General features: G+C 46.2%; 16 non-coding genes across 16 annotated transcripts; all 16 read left to right on the top strand.

Moving 5' to 3' along the window:
• Positions 1-1217: 1217 nt before the first annotated feature.
• On the top strand, positions 1218-1408 carry LOC142282046 (U2 spliceosomal RNA). The gene has a single exon (XR_012744026.1). It is a non-coding gene; the product is annotated as a U2 spliceosomal RNA (small nuclear RNA).
• Positions 1409-2795: 1387 nt separating this feature from the next.
• Positions 2796-2986, top strand: LOC142282045 (U2 spliceosomal RNA). The gene has a single exon (XR_012744025.1). It is a non-coding gene; the product is annotated as a U2 spliceosomal RNA (small nuclear RNA).
• Positions 2987-4373: 1387 nt separating this feature from the next.
• On the top strand, positions 4374-4564 carry LOC142282044 (U2 spliceosomal RNA). Its single transcript, XR_012744024.1, has one exon. It is a non-coding gene; the product is annotated as a U2 spliceosomal RNA (small nuclear RNA).
• Positions 4565-5950: 1386 nt separating this feature from the next.
• On the top strand, positions 5951-6141 carry LOC142282043 (U2 spliceosomal RNA). Its single transcript, XR_012744023.1, has one exon. It is a non-coding gene; the product is annotated as a U2 spliceosomal RNA (small nuclear RNA).
• A 1387-nt stretch (positions 6142-7528) lies between these two features.
• LOC142282042 (U2 spliceosomal RNA) lies at positions 7529-7719 on the top strand. The gene has a single exon (XR_012744022.1). It is a non-coding gene; the product is annotated as a U2 spliceosomal RNA (small nuclear RNA).
• Positions 7720-9106: 1387 nt separating this feature from the next.
• LOC142282041 (U2 spliceosomal RNA) lies at positions 9107-9297 on the top strand. The gene has a single exon (XR_012744021.1). It is a non-coding gene; the product is annotated as a U2 spliceosomal RNA (small nuclear RNA).
• A 1387-nt stretch (positions 9298-10684) lies between these two features.
• On the top strand, positions 10685-10875 carry LOC142282040 (U2 spliceosomal RNA). The gene has a single exon (XR_012744020.1). It is a non-coding gene; the product is annotated as a U2 spliceosomal RNA (small nuclear RNA).
• A 1391-nt stretch (positions 10876-12266) lies between these two features.
• LOC142282049 (U2 spliceosomal RNA) lies at positions 12267-12457 on the top strand. The gene has a single exon (XR_012744029.1). It is a non-coding gene; the product is annotated as a U2 spliceosomal RNA (small nuclear RNA).
• Positions 12458-13846: 1389 nt separating this feature from the next.
• Positions 13847-14038, top strand: LOC142282047 (U2 spliceosomal RNA). Its single transcript, XR_012744027.1, has one exon. It is a non-coding gene; the product is annotated as a U2 spliceosomal RNA (small nuclear RNA).
• Positions 14039-15424: 1386 nt separating this feature from the next.
• LOC142282039 (U2 spliceosomal RNA) lies at positions 15425-15615 on the top strand. The gene has a single exon (XR_012744019.1). It is a non-coding gene; the product is annotated as a U2 spliceosomal RNA (small nuclear RNA).
• A 1387-nt stretch (positions 15616-17002) lies between these two features.
• On the top strand, positions 17003-17193 carry LOC142282038 (U2 spliceosomal RNA). The gene has a single exon (XR_012744018.1). It is a non-coding gene; the product is annotated as a U2 spliceosomal RNA (small nuclear RNA).
• Positions 17194-18580: 1387 nt separating this feature from the next.
• On the top strand, positions 18581-18771 carry LOC142282053 (U2 spliceosomal RNA). The gene has a single exon (XR_012744032.1). It is a non-coding gene; the product is annotated as a U2 spliceosomal RNA (small nuclear RNA).
• A 1387-nt stretch (positions 18772-20158) lies between these two features.
• Positions 20159-20349, top strand: LOC142282051 (U2 spliceosomal RNA). Its single transcript, XR_012744031.1, has one exon. It is a non-coding gene; the product is annotated as a U2 spliceosomal RNA (small nuclear RNA).
• A 1387-nt stretch (positions 20350-21736) lies between these two features.
• On the top strand, positions 21737-21927 carry LOC142282050 (U2 spliceosomal RNA). The gene has a single exon (XR_012744030.1). It is a non-coding gene; the product is annotated as a U2 spliceosomal RNA (small nuclear RNA).
• A 1387-nt stretch (positions 21928-23314) lies between these two features.
• On the top strand, positions 23315-23505 carry LOC142282048 (U2 spliceosomal RNA). Its single transcript, XR_012744028.1, has one exon. It is a non-coding gene; the product is annotated as a U2 spliceosomal RNA (small nuclear RNA).
• Positions 23506-24892: 1387 nt separating this feature from the next.
• LOC142282037 (U2 spliceosomal RNA) lies at positions 24893-25083 on the top strand. Its single transcript, XR_012744017.1, has one exon. It is a non-coding gene; the product is annotated as a U2 spliceosomal RNA (small nuclear RNA).
• Positions 25084-25850: the final 767 nt, after the last annotated feature.

Below are 25850 nucleotides of genomic sequence, written 5' to 3'. Positions count from 1 at the left end.
CAAATAGCAAACTCATCACCACTCAACCTGACCAACTCGGCTATGTCCCCGTGCTGCAGTTCTCTGTCTTATCTAGATCATTTGCAATTGAATGGAATAGATCCCTTTTGGACAAAGTGGATTCACCTGCTGCTGCAGTGACCACAGGTGTGATAACATCTAGAATTGGCATCTGGTGCGATCTCTCCGCTTCCACTCCAAAGAAAGTTACCTGTTTATTCCTATCATGCATTGGTTTTTGGGGTTTTCTTTGAGTAATGATGATCTCTTTAGTAGTCTGTTGGCGCCCTCTCCTGGAGGAATAGTTTGCTTGCTCTTGGACATTCTAAAAGAGAGGTCATGATAGACATTGAGCTTCTGAGCTCAATTGGGGACAGTCATGGGTGATGAATGTTTGCAACCTACTGCGAAGCCTCATACCGCAATATAAGGAACGTCAAATACTAAGAAAGGGCGGCCTATGAAAGAATTACTACTTTCAATAAGTACACTTAAACGGCTAATTGGGAATAGAAAAACTGTAAAAAGCCCTCTGAGAAAGCCCCCCTCTTACCTTTGATAGTAAAGCTTTTCTGTAGTCTGCCTGTTGATGTATTTTCCGTTTGAACTGTGCACAACATGAAGAGACGGAACACTGGCGGCTTGTCACAATGCCCCCCGATGACATCACAATAGCGCTGCTGCCTAGAAAACAAGCTGCGCAGAAGAAGTTGTTCTTTGGGTGGGAGGGTGGGCTAGTGGAAGGAGGGGGCAATCTCTTTTTTTCCCGGGTGGTAGGGGGATGACAGGAGAAGGGAAGCGGGTGGTGAGAAAGGTACAGAGGGCAGGGTTTGGGGGCTGGGAAGGAAAGGGAAAAGATTAGGGTTTGGGGATGATGAAAGGGCTTTCTACGGGTAAGGATGGCAAAGGGTGGCAGTGACGGAAAGTCAGGCAACCTGTCCTGTCCGTCTTTTTGTATCGTGAATTGGAAAGACTGCAAGGGGGAGGGGAGTTGCTTGCGCCCTAAAGGAGGAGTTATTCAGATTCATTGCAGTGGGCGGCGGCTGCAAAACGCACCATTCTTCTTGTTTTGGCTCTGCAAAGCAGCCTTTTCAAGGGTTGGCTTGGGTGACAAAATGTCTTGTGTAGGCGTGGGTTTGTCTCCCTCTCGCTCTCTCTCCCTAAGATGTGTCCGGCATAGGCCAGGGTGCCACTCGAGGCCCAAACCAATTCTGGTTATCGCTTCTCGGCCTTTTGGCTAAGATCAAGTGTAGTATCTGTTCTTATCAGTTTAATATCTGATACGTCCCCTATCTGGGGACCATATATTAAATGGATTTTTAGAACAGGGAGATGGAAAAAGAGCTTGCTCTGTCCACTCCACGCATTGACCTGGTATTGCAGTACCTCCAGGAACGGTGCACCCCTTCTTAACCCAGTTTCCAAAAGCAGAACTCAATTCACCTGATTCATATTAGCCCGATTTAATGAATTGGAAGAAAGCATACGTCTTCATATGCACCTCAATTTGGCCCATTCACTTTTCACACTTCCTCCTTTTGTTTTTTATCTTTCACACTTTTGACTTTCTTTATTCATCCAAATAGCAAACTCATCACCACTCAACCTGACCAACTCGGCTATGTCCCCGTGCTGCAGTTCTCTGTCTTATCTAGATCATTTGCAATTGAATGGAATAGATCCCTTTTGGACAAAGTGGATTCACCTGCTGCTGCAGTGACCACAGGTGTGATAACATCTAGAATTGGCATCTGGTGCGATCTCTCCGCTTCCACTCCAAAGAAAGTTACCTGTTTATTCCTATCATGCATTGGTTTTTGGGGTTTTATTTGAGTAATGATGATCTCTTTAGTAGTCTGTTGGCGCCCTCTCCTGGAGGAATAGTTTGCTTGCTCTTGGACATTCTAAAAGAGAGGTCATGATAGACATTGAGCTTCTGAGCTCAATTGGGGACAGTCATGGGTGATGAATGTTTGCAACCTACTGCGAAGCCTCATACCGCAATATAAGGAACGTCAAATACTAAGAAAGGGCGGCCTATGAAAGAATTACTACTTTCAATAAGTACACTTAAACGGCTAATTGGGAATAGAAAAACTGTAAAAAGCCCTCTGAGAAAGCCCCCCTCTAACCTTTGATAGTAAGCTTTTCTGTAGTCTGCCTGTTGATGTATTTTCCGTTTGAACTGTGCACAACATGAAGAGACGGAACACTGGCGGCTTGTCACAATGCCCCCCGATGACATCACAATAGCGCTGCTGCCTAGAAAACAAGCTGCGCAGAAGAAGTTGTTCTTTGGGTGGGAGGGTGGGCTAGTGGAAGGAGGGGGCAATCTCTTTTTTTCCCGGGTGGTAGGGGGATGACAGGAGAAGGGAAGCGGGTGGTGAGAAAGGTACAGAGGGCAGGGTTTGGGGGCTGGGAAGGAAAGGGAAAAGATTAGGGTTTGGGGATGATGAAAGGGCTTTCTACGGGTAAGGATGGCAAAGGGTGGCAGTGACGGAAAGTCAGGCAACCTGTCCTGTCCGTCTTTTTGTATCGTGAATTGGAAAGACTGCAAGGGGGAGGGGAGTTGCTTGCGCCCTAAAGGAGGAGTTATTCAGATTCATTGCAGTGGGCGGCGGCTGCAAAACGCACCATTCTTCTTGTTTTGGCTCTGCAAAGCAGCCTTTTCAAGGGTTGGCTTGGGTGACAAAATGTCTTGTGTAGGCGTGGGTTTGTCTCCCTCTCGCTCTCTCTCCCTAAGATGTGTCCGGCATAGGCCAGGGTGCCACTCGAGGCCCAAACCAATTCTGGTTATCGCTTCTCGGCCTTTTGGCTAAGATCAAGTGTAGTATCTGTTCTTATCAGTTTAATATCTGATACGTCCCCTATCTGGGGACCATATATTAAATGGATTTTTAGAACAGGGAGATGGAAAAAGAGCTTGCTCTGTCCACTCCACGCATTGACCTGGTATTGCAGTACCTCCAGGAACGGTGCACCCCTTCTTAACCCAGTTTCCAAAAGCAGAACTCAATTCACCTGATTCATATTAGCCCGATTTAATGAATTGGAAGAAAGCATACGTCTTCATATGCACCTCAATTTGGCCCATCCACTTTTCACACTTCCTCCTTTTGTTTTTTATCTTTCACACTTTTGACTTTCTTTATTCATCCAAATAGCAAACTCATCACCACTCAACCTGACCAACTCGGCTATGTCCCCGTGCTGCAGTTCTCTGTCTTATCTAGATCATTTGCAATTGAATGGAATAGATCCCTTTTGGACAAAGTGGATTCACCTGCTGCTGCAGTGACCACAGGTGTGATAACATCTAGAATTGGCATCTGGTGCGATCTCTCCGCTTCCACTCCAAAGAAAGTTACCTGTTTATTCCTATCATGCATTGGTTTTTGGGGTTTTCTTTGAGTAATGATGATCTCTTTAGTAGTCTGTTGGCGCCCTCTCCTGGAGGAATAGTTTGCTTGCTCTTGGACATTCTAAAAGAGAGGTCATGATAGACATTGAGCTTCTGAGCTCAATTGGGGACAGTCATGGGTGATGAATGTTTGCAACCTACTGCGAAGCCTCATACCGCAATATAAGGAACGTCAAATACTAAGAAAGGGCGGCCTATGAAAGAATTACTACTTTCAATAAGTACACTTAAACGGCTAATTGGGAATAGAAAAACTGTAAAAAGCCCTCTGAGAAAGCCCCCCTCTAACCTTTGATAGTAAGCTTTTCTGTAGTCTGCCTGTTGATGTATTTTCCGTTTGAACTGTGCACAACATGAAGAGACGGAACACTGGCGGCTTGTCACAATGCCCCCCGATGACATCACAATAGCGCTGCTGCCTAGAAAACAAGCTGCGCAGAAGAAGTTGTTCTTTGGGTGGGAGGGTGGGCTAGTGGAAGGAGGGGGCAATCTCTTTTTTTCCCGGGTGGTAGGGGGATGACAGGAGAAGGGAAGCGGGTGGTGAGAAAGGTACAGAGGGCAGGGTTTGGGGGCTGGGAAGGAAAGGGAAAAGATTAGGGTTTGGGGATGATGAAAGGGCTTTCTACGGGTAAGGATGGCAAAGGGTGGCAGTGACGGAAAGTCAGGCAACCTGTCCTGTCCGTCTTTTTGTATCGTGAATTGGAAAGACTGCAAGGGGGAGGGGAGTTGCTTGCGCCCTAAAGGAGGAGTTATTCAGATTCATTGCAGTGGGCGGCGGCTGCAAAACGCACCATTCTTCTTGTTTTGGCTCTGCAAAGCAGCCTTTTCAAGGGTTGGCTTGGGTGACAAAATGTCTTGTGTAGGCGTGGGTTTGTCTCCCTCTCGCTCTCTCTCCCTAAGATGTGTCCGGCATAGGCCAGGGTGCCACTCGAGGCCCAAACCAATTCTGGTTATCGCTTCTCGGCCTTTTGGCTAAGATCAAGTGTAGTATCTGTTCTTATCAGTTTAATATCTGATACGTCCCCTATCTGGGGACCATATATTAAATGGATTTTTAGAACAGGGAGATGGAAAAAGAGCTTGCTCTGTCCACTCCACGCATTGACCTGGTATTGCAGTACCTCCAGGAACGGTGCACCCCTTCTTAACCCAGTTTCCAAAAGCAGAACTCAATTCACCTGATTCATATTAGCCCGATTTAATGAATTGGAAGAAAGCATACGTCTTCATATGCACCTCAATTTGGCCCATTCACTTTTCACACTTCCTCCTTTTGTTTTTTATCTTTCACACTTTTGACTTTCTTTATTCATCCAAATAGCAAACTCATCACCACTCAACCTGACCAACTCGGCTATGTCCCCGTGCTGCAGTTCTCTGTCTTATCTAGATCATTTGCAATTGAATGGAATAGATCCCTTTTGGACAAAGTGGATTCACCTGCTGCTGCAGTGACCACAGGTGTGATAACATCTAGAATTGGCATCTGGTGCGATCTCTCCGCTTCCACTCCAAAGAAAGTTACCTGTTTATTCCTATCATGCATTGGTTTTGGGGTTTTCTTTGAGTAATGATGATCTCTTTAGTAGTCTGTTGGCGCCCTCTCCTGGAGGAATAGTTTGCTTGCTCTTGGACATTCTAAAAGAGAGGTCATGATAGACATTGAGCTTCTGAGCTCAATTGGGGACAGTCATGGGTGATGAATGTTTGCAACCTACTGCGAAGCCTCATACCGCAATATAAGGAACGTCAAATACTAAGAAAGGGCGGCCTATGAAAGAATTACTACTTTCAATAAGTACACTTAAACGGCTAATTGGGAATAGAAAAACTGTAAAAAGCCCTCTGAGAAAGCCCCCCTCTAACCTTTGATAGTAAGCTTTTCTGTAGTCTGCCTGTTGATGTATTTTCCGTTTGAACTGTGCACAACATGAAGAGACGGAACACTGGCGGCTTGTCACAATGCCCCCCGATGACATCACAATAGCGCTGCTGCCTAGAAAACAAGCTGCGCAGAAGAAGTTGTTCTTTGGGTGGGAGGGTGGGCTAGTGGAAGGAGGGGGCAATCTCTTTTTTTCCCGGGTGGTAGGGGGATGACAGGAGAAGGGAAGCGGGTGGTGAGAAAGGTACAGAGGGCAGGGTTTGGGGGCTGGGAAGGAAAGGGAAAAGATTAGGGTTTGGGGATGATGAAAGGGCTTTCTACGGGTAAGGATGGCAAAGGGTGGCAGTGACGGAAAGTCAGGCAACCTGTCCTGTCCGTCTTTTTGTATCGTGAATTGGAAAGACTGCAAGGGGGAGGGGAGTTGCTTGCGCCCTAAAGGAGGAGTTATTCAGATTCATTGCAGTGGGCGGCGGCTGCAAAACGCACCATTCTTCTTGTTTTGGCTCTGCAAAGCAGCCTTTTCAAGGGTTGGCTTGGGTGACAAAATGTCTTGTGTAGGCGTGGGTTTGTCTCCCTCTCGCTCTCTCTCCCTAAGATGTGTCCGGCATAGGCCAGGGTGCCACTCGAGGCCCAAACCAATTCTGGTTATCGCTTCTCGGCCTTTTGGCTAAGATCAAGTGTAGTATCTGTTCTTATCAGTTTAATATCTGATACGTCCCCTATCTGGGGACCATATATTAAATGGATTTTTAGAACAGGGAGATGGAAAAAGAGCTTGCTCTGTCCACTCCACGCATTGACCTGGTATTGCAGTACCTCCAGGAACGGTGCACCCCTTCTTAACCCAGTTTCCAAAAGCAGAACTCAATTCACCTGATTCATATTAGCCCGATTTAATGAATTGGAAGAAAGCATACGTCTTCATATGCACCTCAATTTGGCCCATTCACTTTTCACACTTCCTCCTTTTGTTTTTTATCTTTCACACTTTTGACTTTCTTTATTCATCCAAATAGCAAACTCATCACCACTCAACCTGACCAACTCGGCTATGTCCCCGTGCTGCAGTTCTCTGTCTTATCTAGATCATTTGCAATTGAATGGAATAGATCCCTTTTGGACAAAGTGGATTCACCTGCTGCTGCAGTGACCACAGGTGTGATAACATCTAGAATTGGCATCTGGTGCGATCTCTCCGCTTCCACTCCAAAGAAAGTTACCTGTTTATTCCTATCATGCATTGGTTTTTGGGGTTTTCTTTGAGTAATGATGATCTCTTTAGTAGTCTGTTGGCGCCCTCTCCTGGAGGAATAGTTTGCTTGCTCTTGGACATTCTAAAAGAGAGGTCATGATAGACATTGAGCTTCTGAGCTCAATTGGGGACAGTCATGGGTGATGAATGTTTGCAACCTACTGCGAAGCCTCATACCGCAATATAAGGAACGTCAAATACTAAGAAAGGGCGGCCTATGAAAGAATTACTACTTTCAATAAGTACACTTAAACGGCTAATTGGGAATAGAAAAACTGTAAAAAGCCCTCTGAGAAAGCCCCCCTCTAACCTTTGATAGTAAGCTTTTCTGTAGTCTGCCTGTTGATGTATTTTCCGTTTGAACTGTGCACAACATGAAGAGACGGAACACTGGCGGCTTGTCACAATGCCCCCCGATGACATCACAATAGCGCTGCTGCCTAGAAAACAAGCTGCGCAGAAGAAGTTGTTCTTTGGGTGGGAGGGTGGGCTAGTGGAAGGAGGGGGCAATCTCTTTTTTTCCCGGGTGGTAGGGGGATGACAGGAGAAGGGAAGCGGGTGGTGAGAAAGGTACAGAGGGCAGGGTTTGGGGGCTGGGAAGGAAAGGGAAAAGATTAGGGTTTGGGGATGATGAAAGGGCTTTCTACGGGTAAGGATGGCAAAGGGTGGCAGTGACGGAAAGTCAGGCAACCTGTCCTGTCCGTCTTTTTGTATCGTGAATTGGAAAGACTGCAAGGGGGAGGGGAGTTGCTTGCGCCCTAAAGGAGGAGTTATTCAGATTCATTGCAGTGGGCGGCGGCTGCAAAACGCACCATTCTTCTTGTTTTGGCTCTGCAAAGCAGCCTTTTCAAGGGTTGGCTTGGGTGACAAAATGTCTTGTGTAGGCGTGGGTTTGTCTCCCTCTCGCTCTCTCTCCCTAAGATGTGTCCGGCATAGGCCAGGGTGCCACTCGAGGCCCAAACCAATTCTGGTTATCGCTTCTCGGCCTTTTGGCTAAGATCAAGTGTAGTATCTGTTCTTATCAGTTTAATATCTGATACGTCCCCTATCTGGGGACCATATATTAAATGGATTTTTAGAACAGGGAGATGGAAAAAGAGCTTGCTCTGTCCACTCCACGCATTGACCTGGTATTGCAGTACCTCCAGGAACGGTGCACCCCTTCTTAACCCAGTTTCCAAAAGCAGAACTCAATTCACCTGATTCATATTAGCCCGATTTAATGAATTGGAAGAAAGCATACGTCTTCATATGCACCTCAATTTGGCCCATTCACTTTTCACACTTCCTCCTTTTGTTTTTTATCTTTCACACTTTTGACTTTCTTTATTCATCCAAATAGCAAACTCATCACCACTCAACCTGACCAACTCGGCTATGTCCCCGTGCTGCAGTTCTCTGTCTTATCTAGATCATTTGCAATTGAATGGAATAGATCCCTTTTGGACAAAGTGGATTCACCTGCTGCTGCAGTGACCACAGGTGTGATAACATCTAGAATTGGCATCTGGTGCGATCTCTCCGCTTCCACTCCAAAGAAAGTTACCTGTTTATTCCTATCATGCATTGGTTTTTGGGGTTTTCTTTGAGTAATGATGATCTCTTTAGTAGTCTGTTGGCGCCCTCTCCTGGAGGAATAGTTTGCTTGCTCTTGGACATTCTAAAAGAGAGGTCATGATAGACATTGAGCTTCTGAGCTCAATTGGGGACAGTCATGGGTGATGAATGTTTGCAACCTACTGCGAAGCCTCATACCGCAATATAAGGAACGTCAAATACTAAGAAAGGGCGGCCTATGAAAGAATTACTACTTTCAATAAGTACACTTAAACGGCTAATTGGGAATAGAAAAACTGTAAAAAGCCCTCTGAGAAAGCCCCCCTCTAACCTTTGATAGTAAGCTTTTCTGTAGTCTGCCTGTTGATGTATTTTCCGTTTGAACTGTGCACAACATGAAGAGACGGAACACTGGCGGCTTGTCACAATGCCCCCCGATGACATCACAATAGCGCTGCTGCCTAGAAAACAAGCTGCGCAGAAGAAGTTGTTCTTTGGGTGGGAGGGTGGGCTAGTGGAAGGAGGGGGCAATCTCTTTTTTTCCCGGGTGGTAGGGGGATGACAGGAGAAGGGAAGCGGGTGGTGAGAAAGGTACAGAGGGCAGGGTTTGGGGGCTGGGAAGGAAAGGGAAAAGATTAGGGTTTGGGGATGATGAAAGGGCTTTCTACGGGTAAGGATGGCAAAGGGTGGCAGTGACGGAAAGTCAGGCAACCTGTCCTGTCCGTCTTTTTGTATCGTGAATTGGAAAGACTGCAAGGGGGAGGGGAGTTGCTTGCGCCCTAAAGGAGGAGTTATTCAGATTCATTGCAGTGGGCGGCGGCTGCAAAACGCACCATTCTTCTTGTTTTGGCTCTGCAAAGCAGCCTTTTCAAGGGTTGGCTTGGGTGACAAAATGTCTTGTGTAGGCGTGGGTTTGTCTCCCTCTCGCTCTCTCTCCCTAAGATGTGTCCGGCATAGGCCAGGGTGCCACTCGAGGCCCAAACCAATTCTGGTTATCGCTTCTCGGCCTTTTGGCTAAGATCAAGTGTAGTATCTGTTCTTATCAGTTTAATATCTGATACGTCCCCTATCTGGGGACCATATATTAAATGGATTTTTAGAACAGGGAGATGGAAAAAGAGCTTGCTCTGTCCACTCCACGCATTGACCTGGTATTGCAGTACCTCCAGGAACGGTGCACCCCTTCTTAACCCAGTTTCCAAAAGCAGAACTCAATTCACCTGATTCATATTAGCCCGATTTAATGAATTGGAAGAAAGCATACGTCTTCATATGCACCTCAATTTGGCCCATTCACTTTTCACACTTCCTCCTTTTGTTTTTTATCTTTCACACTTTTGACTTTCTTTATTCATCCAAATAGCAAACTCATCACCACTCAACCTGACCAACTCGGCTATGTCCCCGTGCTGCAGTTCTCTGTCTTATCTAGATCATTTGCAATTGAATGGAATAGATCCCTTTTGGACAAAGTGGATTCACCTGCTGCTGCAGTGACCACAGGTGTGATAACATCTAGAATTGGCATCTGGTGCGATCTCTCCGCTTCCACTCCAAAGAAAGTTACCTGTTTATTCCTATCATGCATTGGTTTTTGGGGTTTTCTTTGAGTAATGATGATCTCTTTAGTAGTCTGTTGGCGCCCTCTCCTGGAGGAATAGTTTGCTTGCTCTTGGACATTCTAAAAGAGAGGTCATGATAGACATTGAGCTTCTGAGCTCAATTGGGGACAGTCATGGGTGATGAATGTTTGCAACCTACTGCGAAGCCTCATACCGCAATATAAGGAACGTCAAATACTAAGAAAGGGCGGCCTATGAAAGAATTACTACTTTCAATAAGTACACTTAAACGGCTAATTGGGAATAGAAAAACTGTAAAAAGCCCTCTGAGAAAGCCCCCCTCTAACCTTTGATAGTAAGCTTTTCTGTAGTCTGCCTGTTGATGTATTTTCCGTTTGAACTGTGCACAACATGAAGAGACGGAACACTGGCGGCTTGTCACAATGCCCCCCGATGACATCACAATAGCGCTGCTGCCTAGAAAACAAGCTGCGCAGAAGAAGTTGTTCTTTGGGTGGGAGGGTGGGCTAGTGGAAGGAGGGGGCAATCTCTTTTTTTCCCGGGTGGTAGGGGGATGACAGGAGAAGGGAAGCGGGTGGTGAGAAAGGTACAGAGGGCAGGGTTTGGGGGCTGGGAAGGAAAGGGAAAAGATTAGGGTTTGGGGATGATGAAAGGGCTTTCTACGGGTAAGGATGGCAAAGGGTGGCAGTGACGGAAAGTCAGGCAACCTGTCCTGTCCGTCTTTTTGTATCGTGAATTGGAAAGACTGCAAGGGGGAGGGGAGTTGCTTGCGCCCTAAAGGAGGAGTTATTCAGATTCATTGCAGTGGGCGGCGGCTGCAAAACGCACCATTCTTCTTGTTTTGGCTCTGCAAAGCAGCCTTTTCAAGGGTTGGCTTGGGTGACAAAATGTCTTGTGTAGGCGTGGGTTTGTCTCCCTCTCGCTCTCTCTCCCTAAGATGTGTCCGGCATAGGCCAGGGTGCCACTCGAGGCCCAAACCAATTCTGGTTATCGCTTCTCGGCCTTTTGGCTAAGATCAAGTGTAGTATCTGTTCTTATCAGTTTAATATCTGATACGTCCCCTATCTGGGGACCATATATTAAATGGATTTTTAGAACAGGGAGATGGAAAAAGAGCTTGCTCTGTCCACTCCACGCATTGACCTGGTATTGCAGTACCTCCAGGAACGGTGCACCCCTTCTTAACCCAGTTTCCAAAAGCAGAACTCAATTCACCTGATTCATATTAGCCCGATTTAATGAATTGGAAGAAAGCATACGTCTTCATATGCACCTCAATTTGGCCCATTCACTTTTCACACTTCCTCCTTTTGTTTTTTATCTTTCACACTTTTGACTTTCTTTATTCATCCAAATAGCAAACTCATCACCACTCAACCTGACCAACTCGGCTATGTCCCCGTGCTGCAGTTCTCTGTCTTATCTAGATCATTTGCAATTGAATGGAATAGATCCCTTTTGGACAAAGTGGATTCACCTGCTGCTGCAGTGACCACAGGTGTGATAACATCTAGAATTGGCATCTGGTGCGATCTCTCCGCTTCCACTCCAAAGAAAGTTACCTGTTTATTCCTATCATGCATTGGTTTTTGGGGTTTTCTTTGAGTAATGATGATCTCTTTAGTAGTCTGTTGGCGCCCTCTCCTGGAGGAATAGTTTGCTTGCTCTTGGACATTCTAAAAGAGAGGTCATGATAGACATTGAGCTTCTGAGCTCAATTGGGGACAGTCATGGGTGATGAATGTTTGCAACCTACTGCGAAGCCTCATACCGCAATATAAGGAACGTCAAATACTAAGAAAGGGCGGCCTATGAAAGAATTACTACTTTCAATAAGTACACTTAAACGGCTAATTGGGAATAGAAAAACTGTAAAAAGCCCTCTGAGAAAGCCCCCCTCTAACCTTTGATAGTAAGCTTTTCTGTAGTCTGCCTGTTGATGTATTTTCCCGTTTGAACTGTGCACAACATGAAGAGACGGAACACTGGCGGCTTGGTCACAATGCCCCCCGATGACATCACAATAGCGCTGCTGCCTAGAAAACAAGCTGCGCAGAAGAAGTTGTTCTTTGGGTGGAGGGTGGGCTAGTGGAAGGAGGGGCAATCTCTTTTTTTTCCCGGGTGGTAGGGGGGATGACAGGGAGAAGGGAAGCGGGTGGTGAGAAAGGTACAGAGGGCAGGGTTTGGGGGCTGGGAAGGAAAGGGAAAAGATTAGGGTTTGGGGATGATGAAAGGGCTTTCTACGGTAAGGATGGCAAAGGGTGGCAGTGACGGAAAGTCAGGCAAACCTGTCCTGTCCGTCTTTTTGTATCCGTTGAATTGGAAAGACTGCAAGGGGGAGGGGAGTTGCTTTGCGCCCTAAAGGAGGAGTTATTCAGATTCTTGCAGTGGGCGGCGGCTGCAAAACGCACCAGTTCTTCTTGTTTTGGCTCTGCAAAGCAGCCTTTTCAAGGGTTGGCTTGGTGACAAAATGTCTTGTGTAGGCGTGGTTTGTCTCCCTCTCGCTCTCTCTCCCTAAGATGTGTCCGGCATAGGCCAGGGTGCCACTCGAGGCCCAAACCAATTCTGGTTATCGCTTCTCGCCTTTTGGCTAAGATCAAGTGTAGTATCTGTTCTTATCAGTTTAATATCTGATACGTCCCCTATCTGGGGACCATATATTAAATGGATTTTTAGAACAGGGAGATGGAAAAAGAGCTTGCTCTGTCCACTCCACGCATTGACCTGGTATTGCAGTACCTCCAGGAACCGGTGCACCCCTTCTTAACCCAGTTTCCAAAAGCAGAACTCAATTCACCTGATTCATATTAGCCCGATTTAATGAATTGGAAGAAAGCATACGTCTTCATATGCACCTCAATTTGGCCCATTCACTTTTCACACTTCCTCCTTTGTTTTTATCTTTCACACTTTTGACTTTCTTTATTCATCCAAATAGCAAACTCATCACCACTCAACCTGACCAACTCGGCTATGTCCCCGTGCTGCAGTTCTCTGTCTTATCTAGATCATTTGCAATTGAATGGAATAGATCCTTTTGGACAAAGTGGATTCACCTGCTGCAGCAGTGACCACAGGTGTGATAACATCTAGAATTGGCATCTGGTGCGATCTCTCCGCTTCCACTCCAAAGAAAGTTACCTGTTTATTCCTATCATGCATTGGTTTTTGGGGTTTTCTTTGAGGTAATGATGATCTCTTTAGTAGTCTGTTGGCGCCCTCTCCTGGAGGAATAGTTTGCTTGCTCTTGGACATTCTAAAAGAGAGGTCATGATAGACATTGAGCTTCTGAGCTCAATTGGGGACAGTCATGGGTGATGAATGTTTGCAACCTACTGCGAAGCCTCATACGCAATATAAGGAACGTCAAATACTAAGAAAGGTGCGGCCTATGAAAGAATTACTACTTTCAATAAGTACACTTAAACGGCTAATTGGGAATAGAAAAAACTGTAAAAAGCCCTCTGAGAAAGCCCCCCTCTAACCTTTGATAGTAAGCTTTTCTGTAGTCTGCCTGTTGATGTATTTTCCGTTTGAACTGTGCACAACATGAAGAGACGGAACACTGGCGGCTTGTCACAATGCCCCCCGATGACATCACAATAGCGCTGCTGCCTAGAAAACAAGCTGCGCAGAAGAAGTTGTTCTTTGGGTGGGAGGGTGGGCTAGTGCAAGGAGGGGGCAATCTCTTTTTTTCCCGGGTGGTAGGGGGATGACAGGAGAAGGGAAGCGGGTGGTGAGAAAGGGTACAGAGGGGCAGGGTTTGGGGGCTGGGGAAGGAAAGGGAAAAGATTAGGGTTTGGGGATGATGAAAGGGCTTTCTACGGGTAAGGATGGCAAAGGGTGGCAGTGACGGAAAGTCAGGCAACCTGTCCTGTCCGTCTTTTTGTATCGTGAATTGGAAAGACTGCAAGGGGGAGGGGAGTTGCTTGCGCCCTAAAGGAGGGAGTTATTCAGATTCATTGCAGTGGGCGGCGGCTGCAAAACGCACCATTCTTCTTGTTTTGGCTCTGCAAAGCAGCTTTTCAAGGGTTGGCTTGGGTGACAAAATGTCTTGTGTAGGCGTGGGTTTGTCTCCCTCTCGCTCTCTCTCCCTAAGATGTGTCCGGCATAGGCCAGGGTGCCACTCGAGGCCCAAACCAATTCTGGTTATCGCTTCTCGGCCTTTTGGCTAAGATCAAGTGTAGTATCTGTTCTTATCAGTTTAATATCTGATACGTCCCCTATCTGGGGGACCATATATTAAATGGATTTTTAGAACAGGGAGATGGAAAAAGAGCTTGCTCTGTCCACTCCACGCATTGACCTGGTATTGCAGTACCTCCAGGAACGGTGCACCCCTTCTTAACCCAGTTTCCAAAAGCAGAACTCAATTCACCTGATTCATATTAGCCCGATTTAATGAATTGGAAGAAAGCATACGTCTTCATATGCACCTCAATTTGGCCCATTCACTTTTCACACTTCCTCCTTTTGTTTTTTATCTTTCACACTTTTGACTTTCTTTATTCATCCAAATAGCAAACTCATCACCACTCAACCTGACCAACTCGCTATGTCCCCGTGCTGCAGTTCTCTGTCTTATCTAGATCATTTGCAATTGAATGGAATAGATCCCTTTGGACAAAGTGGATTCACCTGCTGCTGCAGTGACCACCAGGTGTGATAACATCTAGATTGGCATCTGGTGCGATCTCTCCGCTTCCACTCCAAAGAAAGTTACCTGTTTATTCCTATCATGCATTGGTTTTTGGGGTTTTCTTTGAGTAATGATGATCTCTTTAGTAGTCTGTTGGCGCCCTCTCCTGGAGGAATAGTTTGCTTGCTCTTGGACATTCTAAAAGAGAGGTCATGATAGACATTGAGCTTCTGAGCTCAATTGGGGACAGTCATGGGTGATGAATGTTTGCAACCTACTGCGAAGCCTCATACCGCAATATAAGGAACGTCAAATACTAAGAAAGGGCGGCCTATGAAAGAATTACTACTTTCAATAAGTACACTTAAACGGCTAATTGGGAATAGAAAAACTGTAAAAAGCCCTCTGAGAAAGCCCCCCTCTAACCTTTGATAGTAAGCTTTTCTGTAGTCTGCCTGTTGATGTATTTTCCGTTTGAACTGTGCACAACATGAAGAGACGGGAACACTGGCGGCTTGTCACAATGCCCCCCGATGACATCACAATAGCGCTGCTGCCTAGAAAACAAGCTGCGCAGAAGAAGTTGTTCTTTGGGTGGGAGGGTGGGCTAGTGGAAGGAGGGGCAATCTCTTTTTTTTCCCGGGTGGTAGGGGGATGACAGGAGAAGGGAAGCGGGTGGTGAGAAAGGTACAGAGGGCAGGGTTTGGGGGCTGGGAAGGAAAGGGAAAAGATTAGGGTTTGGGGATGATGAAAGGGCTTTCTACGGGTAAGGATGGCAAAGGGTGGCAGTGACGGAAAGTCAGGCAACCTGTCCTGTCCGTCTTTTTGTATCGTGAATTGGAAAGACTGCAAGGGGGAGGGGAGTTGCTTGCGCCCTAAAGGAGGAGTTATTCAGATTCATTGCAGTGGGCGGCGGCTGCAAAACGCACCATTCTTCTTGTTTTGGCTCTGCAAAGCAGCCTTTTCAAGGGTTGGCTTGGGTGACAAAATGTCTTGTGTAGGCGTGGGTTTGTCTCCCTCTCGCTCTCTCTCCCTAAGATGTGTCCGGCATAGGCCAGGGTGCCACTCGAGGCCCAAACCAATTCTGGTTATCGCTTCTCGGCCTTTTGGCTAAGATCAAGTGTAGTATCTGTTCTTATCAGTTTAATATCTGATACGTCCCCTATCTGGGGACCATATATTAAATGGATTTTTAGAACAGGGAGATGGAAAAAGAGCTTGCTCTGTCCACTCCACGCATTGACCTGGTATTGCAGTACCTCCAGGAACGGTGCACCCCTTCTTAACCCAGTTTCCAAAAGCAGAACTCAATTCACCTGATTCATATTAGCCCGATTTAATGAATTGGAAGAAAGCATACGTCTTCATATGCACCTCAATTTGGCCCATTCACTTTTCACACTTCCTCCTTTTGTTTTTTATCTTTCACACTTTTGACTTTCTTTATTCATCCAAATAGCAAACTCATCACCACTCAACCTGACCAACTCGGCTATGTCCCCGTGCTGCAGTTCTCTGTCTTATCTAGATCATTTGCAATTGAATGGAATAGATCCCTTTTGGACAAAGTGGATTCACCTGCTGCTGCAGTGACCACAGGTGTGATAACATCTAGAATTGGCATCTGGTGCGATCTCTCCGCTTCCACTCCAAAGAAAGTTACCTGTTTATTCCTATCATGCATTGGTTTTTGGGGTTTTCTTTGAGTAATGATGATCTCTTTAGTAGTCTGTTGGCGCCCTCTCCTGGAGGAATAGTTTGCTTGCTCTTGGACATTCTAAAAGAGAGGTCATGATAGACATTGAGCTTCTGAGCTCAATTGGGGACAGTCATGGGTGATGAATGTTTGCAACCTACTGCGAAGCCTCATACCGCAATATAAGGAACGTCAAATACTAAGAAAGGGCGGCCTATGAAAGAATTACTACTTTCAATAAGTACACTTAAACGGCTAATTGGGAATAGAAAAACTGTAAAAAGCCCTCTGAGAAAGCCCCCCTCTAACCTTTGATAGTAAGCTTTTCTGTAGTCTGCCTGTTGATGTATTTTCCGTTTGAACTGTGCACAACATGAAGAGACGGAACACTGGCGGCTTGTCACAATGCCCCCCGATGACATCACAATAGCGCTGCTGCCTAGAAAACAAGCTGCGCAGAAGAAGTTGTTCTTTGGGTGGGAGGGTGGGCTAGTGGAAGGAGGGGGCAATCTCTTTTTTTCCCGGGTGGTAGGGGGATGACAGGAGAAGGGAAGCGGGTGGTGAGAAAGGTACAGAGGGCAGGGTTTGGGGGCTGGGAAGGAAAGGGAAAAGATTAGGGTTTGGGGATGATGAAAGGGCTTTCTACGGGTAAGGATGGCAAAGGGTGGCAGTGACGGAAAGTCAGGCAACCTGTCCTGTCCGTCTTTTTGTATCGTGAATTGGAAAGACTGCAAGGGGGAGGGGAGTTGCTTGCGCCCTAAAGGAGGAGTTATTCAGATTCATTGCAGTGGGCGGCGGCTGCAAAACGCACCATTCTTCTTGTTTTGGCTCTGCAAAGCAGCCTTTTCAAGGGTTGGCTTGGGTGACAAAATGTCTTGTGTAGGCGTGGGTTTGTCTCCCTCTCGCTCTCTCTCCCTAAGATGTGTCCGGCATAGGCCAGGGTGCCACTCGAGGCCCAAACCAATTCTGGTTATCGCTTCTCGGCCTTTTGGCTAAGATCAAGTGTAGTATCTGTTCTTATCAGTTTAATATCTGATACGTCCCCTATCTGGGGACCATATATTAAATGGATTTTTAGAACAGGGAGATGGAAAAAGAGCTTGCTCTGTCCACTCCACGCATTGACCTGGTATTGCAGTACCTCCAGGAACGGTGCACCCCTTCTTAACCCAGTTTCCAAAAGCAGAACTCAATTCACCTGATTCATATTAGCCCGATTTAATGAATTGGAAGAAAGCATACGTCTTCATATGCACCTCAATTTGGCCCATTCACTTTTCACACTTCCTCCTTTTGTTTTTTATCTTTCACACTTTTGACTTTCTTTATTCATCCAAATAGCAAACTCATCACCACTCAACCTGACCAACTCGGCTATGTCCCCGTGCTGCAGTTCTCTGTCTTATCTAGATCATTTGCAATTGAATGGAATAGATCCCTTTTGGACAAAGTGGATTCACCTGCTGCTGCAGTGACCACAGGTGTGATAACATCTAGAATTGGCATCTGGTGCGATCTCTCCGCTTCCACTCCAAAGAAAGTTACCTGTTTATTCCTATCATGCATTGGTTTTTGGGGTTTTCTTTGAGTAATGATGATCTCTTTAGTAGTCTGTTGGCGCCCTCTCCTGGAGGAATAGTTTGCTTGCTCTTGGACATTCTAAAAGAGAGGTCATGATAGACATTGAGCTTCTGAGCTCAATTGGGGACAGTCATGGGTGATGAATGTTTGCAACCTACTGCGAAGCCTCATACCGCAATATAAGGAACGTCAAATACTAAGAAAGGGCGGCCTATGAAAGAATTACTACTTTCAATAAGTACACTTAAACGGCTAATTGGGAATAGAAAAACTGTAAAAAGCCCTCTGAGAAAGCCCCCCTCTAACCTTTGATAGTAAGCTTTTCTGTAGTCTGCCTGTTGATGTATTTTCCGTTTGAACTGTGCACAACATGAAGAGACGGAACACTGGCGGCTTGTCACAATGCCCCCCGATGACATCACAATAGCGCTGCTGCCTAGAAAACAAGCTGCGCAGAAGAAGTTGTTCTTTGGGTGGGAGGGTGGGCTAGTGGAAGGAGGGGGCAATCTCTTTTTTTCCCGGGTGGTAGGGGGATGACAGGAGAAGGGAAGCGGGTGGTGAGAAAGGTACAGAGGGCAGGGTTTGGGGGCTGGGAAGGAAAGGGAAAAGATTAGGGTTTGGGGATGATGAAAGGGCTTTCTACGGGTAAGGATGGCAAAGGGTGGCAGTGACGGAAAGTCAGGCAACCTGTCCTGTCCGTCTTTTTGTATCGTGAATTGGAAAGACTGCAAGGGGGAGGGGAGTTGCTTGCGCCCTAAAGGAGGAGTTATTCAGATTCATTGCAGTGGGCGGCGGCTGCAAAACGCACCATTCTTCTTGTTTTGGCTCTGCAAAGCAGCCTTTTCAAGGGTTGGCTTGGGTGACAAAATGTCTTGTGTAGGCGTGGGTTTGTCTCCCTCTCGCTCTCTCTCCCTAAGATGTGTCCGGCATAGGCCAGGGTGCCACTCGAGGCCCAAACCAATTCTGGTTATCGCTTCTCGGCCTTTTGGCTAAGATCAAGTGTAGTATCTGTTCTTATCAGTTTAATATCTGATACGTCCCCTATCTGGGGACCATATATTAAATGGATTTTTAGAACAGGGAGATGGAAAAAGAGCTTGCTCTGTCCACTCCACGCATTGACCTGGTATTGCAGTACCTCCAGGAACGGTGCACCCCTTCTTAACCCAGTTTCCAAAAGCAGAACTCAATTCACCTGATTCATATTAGCCCGATTTAATGAATTGGAAGAAAGCATACGTCTTCATATGCACCTCAATTTGGCCCATTCACTTTTCACACTTCCTCCTTTTGTTTTTTATCTTTCACACTTTTGACTTTCTTTATTCATCCAAATAGCAAACTCATCACCACTCAACCTGACCAACTCGGCTATGTCCCCGTGCTGCAGTTCTCTGTCTTATCTAGATCATTTGCAATTGAATGGAATAGATCCCTTTTGGACAAAGTGGATTCACCTGCTGCTGCAGTGACCACAGGTGTGATAACATCTAGAATTGGCATCTGGTGCGATCTCTCCGCTTCCACTCCAAAGAAAGTTACCTGTTTATTCCTATCATGCATTGGTTTTTGGGGTTTTCTTTGAGTAATGATGATCTCTTTAGTAGTCTGTTGGCGCCCTCTCCTGGAGGAATAGTTTGCTTGCTCTTGGACATTCTAAAAGAGAGGTCATGATAGACATTGAGCTTCTGAGCTCAATTGGGGACAGTCATGGGTGATGAATGTTTGCAACCTACTGCGAAGCCTCATACCGCAATATAAGGAACGTCAAATACTAAGAAAGGGCGGCCTATGAAAGAATTACTACTTTCAATAAGTACACTTAAACGGCTAATTGGGAATAGAAAAACTGTAAAAAGCCCTCTGAGAAAGCCCCCCTCTAACCTTTGATAGTAAGCTTTTCTGTAGTCTGCCTGTTGATGTATTTTCCGTTTGAACTGTGCACAACATGAAGAGACGGAACACTGGCGGCTTGTCACAATGCCCCCCGATGACATCACAATAGCGCTGCTGCCTAGAAAACAAGCTGCGCAGAAGAAGTTGTTCTTTGGGTGGGAGGGTGGGCTAGTGGAAGGAGGGGGCAATCTCTTTTTTTCCCGGGTGGTAGGGGGATGACAGGAGAAGGGAAGCGGGTGGTGAGAAAGGTACAGAGGGCAGGGTTTGGGGGCTGGGAAGGAAAGGGAAAAGATTAGGGTTTGGGGATGATGAAAGGGCTTTCTACGGGTAAGGATGGCAAAGGGTGGCAGTGACGGAAAGTCAGGCAACCTGTCCTGTCCGTCTTTTTGTATCGTGAATTGGAAAGACTGCAAGGGGGAGGGGAGTTGCTTGCGCCCTAAAGGAGGAGTTATTCAGATTCATTGCAGTGGGCGGCGGCTGCAAAACGCACCATTCTTCTTGTTTTGGCTCTGCAAAGCAGCCTTTTCAAGGGTTGGCTTGGGTGACAAAATGTCTTGTGTAGGCGTGGGTTTGTCTCCCTCTCGCTCTCTCTCCCTAAGATGTGTCCGGCATAGGCCAGGGTGCCACTCGAGGCCCAAACCAATTCTGGTTATCGCTTCTCGGCCTTTTGGCTAAGATCAAGTGTAGTATCTGTTCTTATCAGTTTAATATCTGATACGTCCCCTATCTGGGGACCATATATTAAATGGATTTTTAGAACAGGGAGATGGAAAAAGAGCTTGCTCTGTCCACTCCACGCATTGACCTGGTATTGCAGTACCTCCAGGAACGGTGCACCCCTTCTTAACCCAGTTTCCAAAAGCAGAACTCAATTCACCTGATTCATATTAGCCCGATTTAATGAATTGGAAGAAAGCATACGTCTTCATATGCACCTCAATTTGGCCCATTCACTTTTCACACTTCCTCCTTTTGTTTTTTATCTTTCACACTTTTGACTTTCTTTATTCATCCAAATAGCAAACTCATCACCACTCAACCTGACCAACTCGGCTATGTCCCCGTGCTGCAGTTCTCTGTCTTATCTAGATCATTTGCAATTGAATGGAATAGATCCCTTTTGGACAAAGTGGATTCACCTGCTGCTGCAGTGACCACAGGTGTGATAACATCTAGAATTGGCATCTGGTGCGATCTCTCCGCTTCCACTCCAAAGAAAGTTACCTGTTTATTCCTATCATGCATTGGTTTTTGGGGTTTTCTTTGAGTAATGATGATCTCTTTAGTAGTCTGTTGGCGCCCTCTCCTGGAGGAATAGTTTGCTTGCTCTTGGACATTCTAAAAGAGAGGTCATGATAGACATTGAGCTTCTGAGCTCAATTGGGGACAGTCATGGGTGATGAATGTTTGCAACCTACTGCGAAGCCTCATACCGCAATATAAGGAACGTCAAATACTAAGAAAGGGCGGCCTATGAAAGAATTACTACTTTCAATAAGTACACTTAAACGGCTAATTGGGAATAGAAAAACTGTAAAAAGCCCTCTGAGAAAGCCCCCCTCTAACCTTTGATAGTAAGCTTTTCTGTAGTCTGCCTGTTGATGTATTTTCCGTTTGAACTGTGCACAACATGAAGAGACGGAACACTGGCGGCTTGTCACAATGCCCCCCGATGACATCACAATAGCGCTGCTGCCTAGAAAACAAGCTGCGCAGAAGAAGTTGTTCTTTGGGTGGGAGGGTGGGCTAGTGGAAGGAGGGGGCAATCTCTTTTTTTCCCGGGTGGTAGGGGGATGACAGGAGAAGGGAAGCGGGTGGTGAGAAAGGTACAGAGGGCAGGGTTTGGGGGCTGGGAAGGAAAGGGAAAAGATTAGGGTTTGGGGATGATGAAAGGGCTTTCTACGGGTAAGGATGGCAAAGGGTGGCAGTGACGGAAAGTCAGGCAACCTGTCCTGTCCGTCTTTTTGTATCGTGAATTGGAAAGACTGCAAGGGGGAGGGGAGTTGCTTGCGCCCTAAAGGAGGAGTTATTCAGATTCATTGCAGTGGGCGGCGGCTGCAAAACGCACCATTCTTCTTGTTTTGGCTCTGCAAAGCAGCCTTTTCAAGGGTTGGCTTGGGTGACAAAATGTCTTGTGTAGGCGTGGGTTTGTCTCCCTCTCGCTCTCTCTCCCTAAGATGTGTCCGGCATAGGCCAGGGTGCCACTCGAGGCCCAAACCAATTCTGGTTATCGCTTCTCGGCCTTTTGGCTAAGATCAAGTGTAGTATCTGTTCTTATCAGTTTAATATCTGATACGTCCCCTATCTGGGGACCATATATTAAATGGATTTTTAGAACAGGGAGATGGAAAAAGAGCTTGCTCTGTCCACTCCACGCATTGACCTGGTATTGCAGTACCTCCAGGAACGGTGCACCCCTTCTTAACCCAGTTTCCAAAAGCAGAACTCAATTCACCTGATTCATATTAGCCCGATTTAATGAATTGGAAGAAAGCATACGTCTTCATATGCACCTCAATTTGGCCCATTCACTTTTCACACTTCCTCCTTTTGTTTTTTATCTTTCACACTTTTGACTTTCTTTATTCATCCAAATAGCAAACTCATCACCACTCAACCTGACCAACTCGGCTATGTCCCCGTGCTGCAGTTCTCTGTCTTATCTAGATCATTTGCAATTGAATGGAATAGATCCCTTTTGGACAAAGTGGATTCACCTGCTGCTGCAGTGACCACAGGTGTGATAACATCTAGAATTGGCATCTGGTGCGATCTCTCCGCTTCCACTCCAAAGAAAGTTACCTGTTTATTCCTATCATGCATTGGTTTTTGGGGTTTTCTTTGAGTAATGATGATCTCTTTAGTAGTCTGTTGGCGCCCTCTCCTGGAGGAATAGTTTGCTTGCTCTTGGACATTCTAAAAGAGAGGTCATGATAGACATTGAGCTTCTGAGCTCAATTGGGGACAGTCATGGGTGATGAATGTTTGCAACCTACTGCGAAGCCTCATACCGCAATATAAGGAACGTCAAATACTAAGAAAGGGCGGCCTATGAAAGAATTACTACTTTCAATAAGTACACTTAAACGGCTAATTGGGAATAGAAAAACTGTAAAAAGCCCTCTGAGAAAGCCCCCCTCTAACCTTTGATAGTAAGCTTTTCTGTAGTCTGCCTGTTGATGTATTTTCCGTTTGAACTGTGCACAACATGAAGAGACGGAACACTGGCGGCTTGTCACAATGCCCCCCGATGACATCACAATAGCGCTGCTGCCTAGAAAACAAGCTGCGCAGAAGAAGTTGTTCTTTGGGTGGGAGGGTGGGCTAGTGGAAGGAGGGGGCAATCTCTTTTTTTCCCGGGTGGTAGGGGGATGACAGGAGAAGGGAAGCGGGTGGTGAGAAAGGTACAGAGGGCAGGGTTTGGGGGCTGGGAAGGAAAGGGAAAAGATTAGGGTTTGGGGATGATGAAAGGGCTTTCTACGGGTAAGGATGGCAAAGGGTGGCAGTGACGGAAAGTCAGGCAACCTGTCCTGTCCGTCTTTTTGTATCGTGAATTGGAAAGACTGCAAGGGGGAGGGGAGTTGCTTGCGCCCTAAAGGAGGAGTTATTCAGATTCATTGCAGTGGGCGGCGGCTGCAAAACGCACCATTCTTCTTGTTTTGGCTCTGCAAAGCAGCCTTTTCAAGGGTTGGCTTGGGTGACAAAATGTCTTGTGTAGGCGTGGGTTTGTCTCCCTCTCGCTCTCTCTCCCTAAGATGTGTCCGGCATAGGCCAGGGTGCCACTCGAGGCCCAAACCAATTCTGGTTATCGCTTCTCGGCCTTTTGGCTAAGATCAAGTGTAGTATCTGTTCTTATCAGTTTAATATCTGATACGTCCCCTATCTGGGGACCATATATTAAATGGATTTTTAGAACAGGGAGATGGAAAAAGAGCTTGCTCTGTCCACTCCACGCATTGACCTGGTATTGCAGTACCTCCAGGAACGGTGCACCCCTTCTTAACCCAGTTTCCAAAAGCAGAACTCAATTCACCTGATTCATATTAGCCCGATTTAATGAATTGGAAGAAAGCATACGTCTTCATATGCACCTCAATTTGGCCCATTCACTTTTCACACTTCCTCCTTTTGTTTTTTATCTTTCACACTTTTGACTTTCTTTATTCATCCAAATAGCAAACTCATCACCACTCAACCTGACCAACTCGGCTATGTCCCCGTGCTGCAGTTCTCTGTCTTATCTAGATCATTTGCAATTGAATGGAATAGATCCCTTTTGGACAAAGTGGATTCACCTGCTGCTGCAGTGACCACAGGTGTGATAACATCTAGAATTGGCATCTGGTGCGATCTCTCCGCTTCCACTCCAAAGAAAGTTACCTGTTTATTCCTATCATGCATTGGTTTTTGGGGTTTTCTTTGAGTAATGATGATCTCTTTAGTAGTCTGTTGGCGCCCTCTCCTGGAGGAATAGTTTGCTTGCTCTTGGACATTCTAAAAGAGAGGTCATGATAGACATTGAGCTTCTGAGCTCAATTGGGGACAGTCATGGGTGATGAATGTTTGCAACCTACTGCGAAGCCTCATACCGCAATATAAGGAACGTCAAATACTAAGAAAGGGCGGCCTATGAAAGAATTACTACTTTCAATAAGTACACTTAAACGGCTAATTGGGAATAGAAAAACTGTAAAAAGCCCTCTGAGAAAGCCCCCCTCTAACCTTTGATAGTAAGCTTTTCTGTAGTCTGCCTGTTGATGTATTTTCCGTTTGAACTGTGCACAACATGAAGAGACGGAACACTGGCGGCTTGTCACAATGCCCCCCGATGACATCACAATAGCGCTGCTGCCTAGAAAACAAGCTGCGCAGAAGAAGTTGTTCTTTGGGTGGGAGGGTGGGCTAGTGGAAGGAGGGGGCAATCTCTTTTTTTCCCGGGTGGTAGGGGGATGACAGGAGAAGGGAAGCGGGTGGTGAGAAAGGTACAGAGGGCAGGGTTTGGGGGCTGGGAAGGAAAGGGAAAAGATTAGGGTTTGGGGATGATGAAAGGGCTTTCTACGGGTAAGGATGGCAAAGGGTGGCAGTGACGGAAAGTCAGGCAACCTGTCCTGTCCGTCTTTTTGTATCGTGAATTGGAAAGACTGCAAGGGGGAGGGGAGTTGCTTGCGCCCTAAAGGAGGAGTTATTCAGATTCATTGCAGTGGGCGGCGGCTGCAAAACGCACCATTCTTCTTGTTTTGGCTCTGCAAAGCAGCCTTTTCAAGGGTTGGCTTGGGTGACAAAATGTCTTGTGTAGGCGTGGGTTTGTCTCCCTCTCGCTCTCTCTCCCTAAGATGTGTCCGGCATAGGCCAGGGTGCCACTCGAGGCCCAAACCAATTCTGGTTATCGCTTCTCGGCCTTTTGGCTAAGATCAAGTGTAGTATCTGTTCTTATCAGTTTAATATCTGATACGTCCCCTATCTGGGGACCATATATTAAATGGATTTTTAGAACAGGGAGATGGAAAAAGAGCTTGCTCTGTCCACTCCACGCATTGACCTGGTATTGCAGTACCTCCAGGAACGGTGCACCCCTTCTTAACCCAGTTTCCAAAAGCAGAACTCAATTCACCTGATTCATATTAGCCCGATTTAATGAATTGGAAGAAAGCATACGTCTTCATATGCACCTCAATTTGGCCCATTCACTTTTCACACTTCCTCCTTTTGTTTTTTATCTTTCACACTTTTGACTTTCTTTATTCATCCAAATAGCAAACTCATCACCACTCAACCTGACCAACTCGGCTATGTCCCCGTGCTGCAGTTCTCTGTCTTATCTAGATCATTTGCAATTGAATGGAATAGATCCCTTTTGGACAAAGTGGATTCACCTGCTGCTGCAGTGACCACAGGTGTGATAACATCTAGAATTGGCATCTGGTGCGATCTCTCCGCTTCCACTCCAAAGAAAGTTACCTGTTTATTCCTATCATGCATTGGTTTTTGGGGTTTTCTTTGAGTAATGATGATCTCTTTAGTAGTCTGTTGGCGCCCTCTCCTGGAGGAATAGTTTGCTTGCTCTTGGACATTCTAAAAGAGAGGTCATGATAGACATTGAGCTTCTGAGCTCAATTGGGGACAGTCATGGGTGATGAATGTTTGCAACCTACTGCGAAGCCTCATACCGCAATATAAGGAACGTCAAATACTAAGAAAGGGCGGCCTATGAAAGAATTACTACTTTCAATAAGTACACTTAAACGGCTAATTGGGAATTGAAAAACTGTAAAAAGCCCTCTGAGAAAGCCCCCCTCTAACCTTTGATAGTAAGCTTTTCTGTAGTCTGCCTGTTGATGTATTT

The sequence above is a fragment of the Anomaloglossus baeobatrachus genome, unplaced genomic scaffold (assembly GCF_048569485.1).
Source record: "Anomaloglossus baeobatrachus isolate aAnoBae1 unplaced genomic scaffold, aAnoBae1.hap1 Scaffold_4927, whole genome shotgun sequence".
In the NCBI taxonomy this organism is placed as follows: domain Eukaryota; kingdom Metazoa; phylum Chordata; class Amphibia; order Anura; family Aromobatidae; genus Anomaloglossus; species Anomaloglossus baeobatrachus.
The sequence above is the reverse complement of the archived record's forward strand: the minus strand, read 5'-3'. Positions and strand labels throughout refer to the sequence as shown.